The sequence below is a fragment of the Triturus cristatus genome, chromosome 1_2 (genome assembly GCF_964204655.1).
Source record: "Triturus cristatus chromosome 1_2, aTriCri1.1, whole genome shotgun sequence".
NCBI classification, from domain to species: domain Eukaryota; kingdom Metazoa; phylum Chordata; class Amphibia; order Caudata; family Salamandridae; genus Triturus; species Triturus cristatus.
The window spans coordinates 111691604-111698278 of NC_140580.1; positions in this window are offsets into that span (position 1 = coordinate 111691604).

Sequence of the window (6675 nt, forward strand, 5' to 3'; positions counted from 1 at the left end):
AGGTAGCCACAGCTTTAGTAATCTACTGTTTTCTGTGTGTTCTGTTGATTTTAGACATCATTTTGGGCATGGATGCCATTGGATTGAGTTGGGGAAGTGTGTATTTTGGGGTGGCCTTGCTGATGTTGTTGGGGCTCTCCATGTGGCTGGTGGCCATTTTGAGGCCTAGGCCTGCAAGCTTGCCTGCCCTTGTCTGCCAGCAGGCCTGCTTTCATCCACTGCTACCAGAGCAGGTAGCCACAGCTTTAGTAATCTACTGTTTTCTGTGTGTTCTGTTGATTTTAGACATCATTTTGGGCATGGATGCCATTGGATTGAGTTGGGGAAGTGTGTATTTTGGGGTGGCCTTGCTGATGTTGTTGGGGCTCTCCATGTGGCTGGTGGCCATTTTGAGGCCTAGGCCTGCAAGCTTGCCTGGCCTTGTCTGCCAGCAGGCCTGCTTTCATCCACTGCTACCAGAGCAGGTAGCCACAGCTTTAGTAATCTACTGTTTTCTGTGTGTTCTGTTGATTTTAGACATCATTTTGGGCATGGATGGCATTGGATTGAGTTGGGGAAGTGTGTATTTTGGGGTGGCCTTGCTGATGTTGTTGGGGCTCGCCATGTGGCTGGTGGCCATTTTGAGGCCTAGGCCTGCAAGCTTGCCTGGCCTTGTCTGCCAGCAGGCCTGCTTTCATCCACTGCTACCAGAGCAGGTAGCCACAGCTTTAGTAATCTACTGTTTTCTGTGTGTTCTGTTGATTTTAGACATCATTTTGGGCATGGATGGCATTGGATTGAGTTGGGGAAGTGTGTATTTTGGGGTGGCCTTGCTGATGTTGTTGGGGCTCGCCATGTGGCTGGTGGCCATTTTGAGGCCTAGGCCTGCAAGCTTGCCTGGCCTTGTCTGCCAGCAGGCCTGCTTTCATCCACTGCTACCAGAGCAGGTAGCCACAGCTTTAGTAATCTACTGTTTTCTGTGTGTTCTGTTGATTTTAGACATCATTTTGGGCATGGATGGCATTGGATTGAGTTGGGGAAGTGTGTATTTTGGGGTGGCCTTGCTGATGTTGTTGGGGCGCGCCATGTGGCTGGTGGCCATTTTGAGGCCTAGGCCTGCAAGCTTGCCTGGCCTTGTCTGCCAGCAGGCCTGCTTTCATCCACTGCTACCAGAGCAGGTAGCCACAGCTTTAGTAATCTACTGTTTTCTGTGTGTTCTGTTGATTTTAGACATCATTTTGGGCATGGATGGCATTGGATTGAGTTGGGGAAGTGTGTATTTTGGGGTGGCCTTGCTGTTGTTGTTGGGGCTCTCCATGTGGCTGGTGGCCATTTTGAGGCCTAGGCCTGCAAGCTTGCCTGGCCTTGTCTGCCAGCAGGCCTGCTTTCATCCACTGCTACCAGAGCAGGTAGCCACAGCTTTATTGATCAAGTGTTTTCTATGTGATCTGTTGAATTTTTAGACATCACCTTCCTGAGAGTGTAGTGTGGCTGTACACAGTACTAGTAGTATAACATAGCTCTAGTTAAAAAAAATTCATAAATGGCTAGACTATCTTTTGTTTGCACTAGTACAGTACTAAGTAACTGAACCACAAAAACAAATGCAACATTTCACTGATGTTCTTCTCCTGTCTTCTTTGCTTTTAGGTGCACAAAAGACAGAGTAGGAGGTGTCATCGGCATCACCTGGCTACCCGTTGTACTGCCAGCCAGACAGAAGTCCTGCTGCGCATCACGCCCACGTGTGACCAGAACTTGTTGTGCATCTGCCTCCTGCCTGACGTCGGAATAAGATGGCCCCAAAGAAAGGTACCAGGTCCAGTACCAAGAAAGTTGCTGGTGAGAAGAAGGAACAGAAAAAGGAAGTGCCATTAACCACGACTGGTGGTGTGCCGGCCAAGGTTTTTTTTGGCACCAAAGCGTTGTCCGGGAACCAAGCTGGGAGCAGCACAGCGGTCCAGCAACCCCACCAACCTAGGCCCAAGGGCTTTACTGTCGCAGAGGTAGCCAGTCTACTAACGGGCAGCGATGTTGAAGAAATGTCATTACCGCAAAGTAGTACACAATCAAGTTCAACGCAGGCGCAAACTCAGCAGATCAGTGTGCAGCCGCCGCAACAAGAACAGCAGCAGCAGCCGGCGCAACCAGAACAGCAGCAGCAGCCGGCGCAACCAGAACAGCAGCAGCAGCCGGCGCAACCAGAACAGCAGCAGCAGCCGGCGCAACCAGAACAGCAGCAGCAGCCGGCGCAACCAGAACAGCAGCATCAGCCGGCGCAACCAGAACAGCAGCAGCAGCCGGCGCAACCAGAACAGCAGCAGCAGCCGGCGCAACCAGAACAGCAGCATCAGCCGGCGCAACCAGAACAGCAGCAGCAGCCGGCGCAACCAGAACAGCAGCAGCCGCCGCAACCAGACCAGCAGCAGCAGCCGCCGCAACCAGAACAGCAGCAGCAGCCGCCGCAACCAGAACAGCAGCAGCCGCCACAACAGCCCACCATAGTAGTTGTTGCTCCTGACGTAGGGGCATTTCAGGAAATCGAGCTTCCTGCAGACAAAGCGGAGCGAAGTCAAACCACTGTTTCAGAACATCTATTGTCTTCCAGACCACCAGCAAGGAAAAGGAGGCTTAGTCCATCATCTTCTTCTTCAAGCCCCGCTTCTGATGATCGTGATGACACTTGGGTCCCACCAGCTCGGTCTGAGAGTGAAGTACGCCACAAGACATTGCTTCTGAAAAGGAAGGTCCCAGAAAAACTTAGAGTTATGGAGGTAGATGTAGAAGAGGGGGGTGATGATGTTGATGAAGACGAGCCAGTCATCACGCACATTACTCCCGCCCCAAAGGGATTGGAGACCGACATTCTAACCCTATCCAGAAAGGCTGCTACTGAGTGGGATGCAGCACGGATCTCACCAACACAGGTTACACCACCACTACCTCCAGCTGCCATATTTTCCAAGGCCCGGCAGGGACCTACATCCAGCTCAACCACCTCAGTAGGAAGTGGTAGTAAAAGTCACAGTGTAGGTGGACAGGGTCACATATTTTCAAGGACCCCCTCAAGTTCATCTGGTGTTGAAAGTGGCACATCCAGCAGTGCCAGAAAGTTCTCCTCCCCAGTTTGGGACTTCTTTTCTGTTAGCGCCAAGGAGGAGAACATTGCTATATGCGCAATTTGTCGGCAAGGTGTTCGGCGTGGTAAGCTTGGTACAAACTATGGTACCGGAGGACAAGCAAGTCATCTCAGAATACACCACACTATTGTGTGGGAGGATCACCTACTTAAGTTAAAAGAAAGTAGGAAAACTAAACCCTTTGAAGTTGGTCAGGAATCAGGGAGCGATATTATTGTGGTGGCAGGTGAAGAACAGGGAGGCATTTCTAGCCCTGTCTCCAGTAGTGCAGTCACTGCAGTGGTAACGCCCACATCCTCCTCAGTAACATCAGAGTGGCACCGCAGTAAGAGCCATACTCAGAGTGTGGGTGAGACACCAAGGCGACCGGCGGCGAGTACCTCAATGAGACAATCTGTGTCGTTGAGCCTTAGTGGGTTAATGGCACCACTAAGGAAAGTAAGCCAGCCTACCATTGACAGCATGTTTAGGTTGGAGGGGCAGTTCCAACGCAACCACCCAACGGCACGATTGTACAATGCGAAGCTGGCTAAAATGTTAGCGCTGGACCTTCTTCCTTTTTCATTTGTGGAAGGGGTGGGTTTCCTTGAATTTGTGTCTGCCATCTGCCCGAAATGGAAAGTTCCAAGCCGGTCCTATTTCGCAAGAATTGCTGTTCCGGCACTACATCATGATGTGCTGGAATTGGTTGGACAAGCTTTGCAGAAGAGTGCTGTGCACAATATCCACCTGACAACAGACATGTGGACCAGTTGCCAAGCCACAGATTACATGTGTATCACTGCACACTGGATCTCTTTTGTGGGGGTTAAAGATCAACTATCTGCACGAGGTGTTGTTGACACAGCTGCGATTTTTGAAGGTACTCGGAAACATGCAACTGTAGCCATGTTCGCCATGGAGAAATCTCATACGGCTGAAAACATTTTAGAAGAGTTTCGCACCAAGGTTTTGGAATGGCTGCAGCCCAGAGGGCTTGGTATTGGTTTTGTTGCCACAGACAATGGCAGTAATGTACTTAAGGCCATGGAACTTGGTTCCTATTTCAGGGTTCCGTGTTTGGCACACTGCATAAACATTATAGTGCAAGACTTTCTGAAAAAAGAACCCATAGTAAGCAATTTACTGTCCATCTGCCGAAGAATATGCACTCATTTCAGCCATTCTTTTAAAGCTCGGAAGCAGCTGAGGATCCTCCAACGTGAGCGTAGGGTGCCAGTCAAGGCACTCATCCAGGAGGTGGCAACACGTTGGAACTCAACGTATTACATGCTTGATCGTCTGTACGAACAGCACAGGTCACTCAATGATTATGTCTGGTACAGAAGCAGTGATGCTAGTGTTAAAGGCATGACCCTTCAGAGGGAGCAATGGACCCTAATTCAATGCCTGACTGAGATGCTGTCTCCTTTTGAGGTCTTCACACGTGAAGTCAGCAAGGAGGACTGTACAATGGGCCAAGCGATCCCATTGTTGCAAATGCTAGAGCATGAGCTGAATAATGTGTCTGAATCCTACAAAGGTGTAGAGGACAGAAGGCAAGCCCATGACTTGGTGGAGAGCTTATCCAGGCGCTTATCAGAAAATGTAAGGATACAAAATAAAATTTTGTCACAAGACCATTACATTTGTGCCACAATTCTGGATCCACGTGCAAAATTAGGACTATTCCTTTCTTTTTCCGACACTGATGTTGCCCGCTACAAAAGTTGTATAGCTGAAGCAGCCATCAAGTTTGAAAACGAAGGGCTGCTAATTAAAAGCCCGCCACATCAACCCACAACAAGTACTGATACTGAAGCAGGCCATGCAGAATCAAGTGCAACTTCGTCGGCTGAGGGCAGTGCGGTTGGCTCACAATCGCAACACTCACCATCACCATCGACTACAAAAACAATAACTGGATCATTCAGCCGAGTACAATCATTATCAGATTGGTATGTAAAGATGGGCCGTAAGCACAGTGCTGATGCACAGAAAAAACAGCACAAAAGCTTACCAGCAGCAACCCTGAACATTGAGCGGATGGTCCAGGCCTATCTGGACGACCCAACAGAGGTGTACGTTGATCAAAACCCAGTGCAGTATTGGTATAGGAAAAGGTCTGAATGGCCACAGCTCAGCAGGCTGGCAATAAGCTATCTGGCTTGCCCTGTCGCAAGTGTCTCTTCCGAACGTGTTTTCAGTGCTGCTGGTTCCATTGTAACCTTGAGAAGGACCAGTCTATCTCCCAAAAACGTGGAGAGGTTAACAATGATCAAAATGAATCAGCACTTCATACCACCGAATTACACAATGCATGAATCAACAGAGGAAGATGAGGACAGCGGCTCAGGTGACGGAAGTATTGTGTCAGATGATTACCTACTACTGGACGATCCCCCAGAGTTTGAGGACGAGCTATACTTCCCTGACAATTAGGCTCGCACTTACTGTCTTCCTCCCTTTTTTCCCCCTTTGTTTGTGTCTGTTGTTCCGGTTATAAACTTGTGAATCGCAACCAATGCATTATCACCGTCTTCTAATCTTCTAATTTAAGATACAAGTTTCAGGTGTCTGCCATTTGACACTACAGTCCTCAGAATCCAGCTCCTCCGCTCGATCATACTGCATCTCCTGGTCAATTCCATTTCCCTCATGAATGATGATTGGATGATGGTAACAACAAATTCAAACTTTCCTCGTCCTTCCAAAACAAGTGGACCATGAATCTGATGACTTCTATAGCTATCCTCCTTCAGAGCCGAGAGAGACTGGCCATTAACTGAAAATAAGATGCAACAGGTAATGATTGATGCCATGCATTGTCCGCAGAAAAGCAGACTGAGTGATGTAGATTTTGTTGTGTGTGTTGCGCATGAATGAATTGATGTAATTGTGCACTGCCAATAATCAACTTTCTACAGAACACACTAGTAATTACTAATTTTCCTCTTCTGGCAAACAAGAAATGTGTACTTCTCTCCTGCATCTTGGTGATACATTGCTTTTAATTCAATACAGGAAGGGCACTCACTCAATCTGCGCAATGCAAATGACTGTGACTTAACAGCACCGTCCATCATGATGATGGCGAAAGAGACGGCCTGCAGCGTTAACGAGATGAGATGCAACAGGTAATGATTGATGCCATGCATTGGCCGCAGAATAGCAGACTGAATGATGTAGATTTTGTGGTGTGTTTCGCATGAATTGATGTAATTGTGCACTGCCACTAATCAACTTTCTACAGAACACACTAGTAATTACTAATTTTCCTCTTCTGGCAAACAAGAAATGTGTACTTCTCCTGCATCTTGGTGATACATTGCTTTTAATTCAATACAGGAAGGGGACTCACTCAATCTGCTGCGCAATGCAAATGACTGTGACTTAAACAGCACCGTCCGTCATGATGATGGCGAAAGAGACGGCCCGTTAACTTAAGATGAGAAGTAACAGGTAATAAATGATGATAATTAATGGCATGCATTGGACACCTGACTCTGAGCTATTGATCTTTGTGTTTGCGTTGTTTGTTGTGCACAAAGTGAATGATGTCAAAGTGTACTAGTGT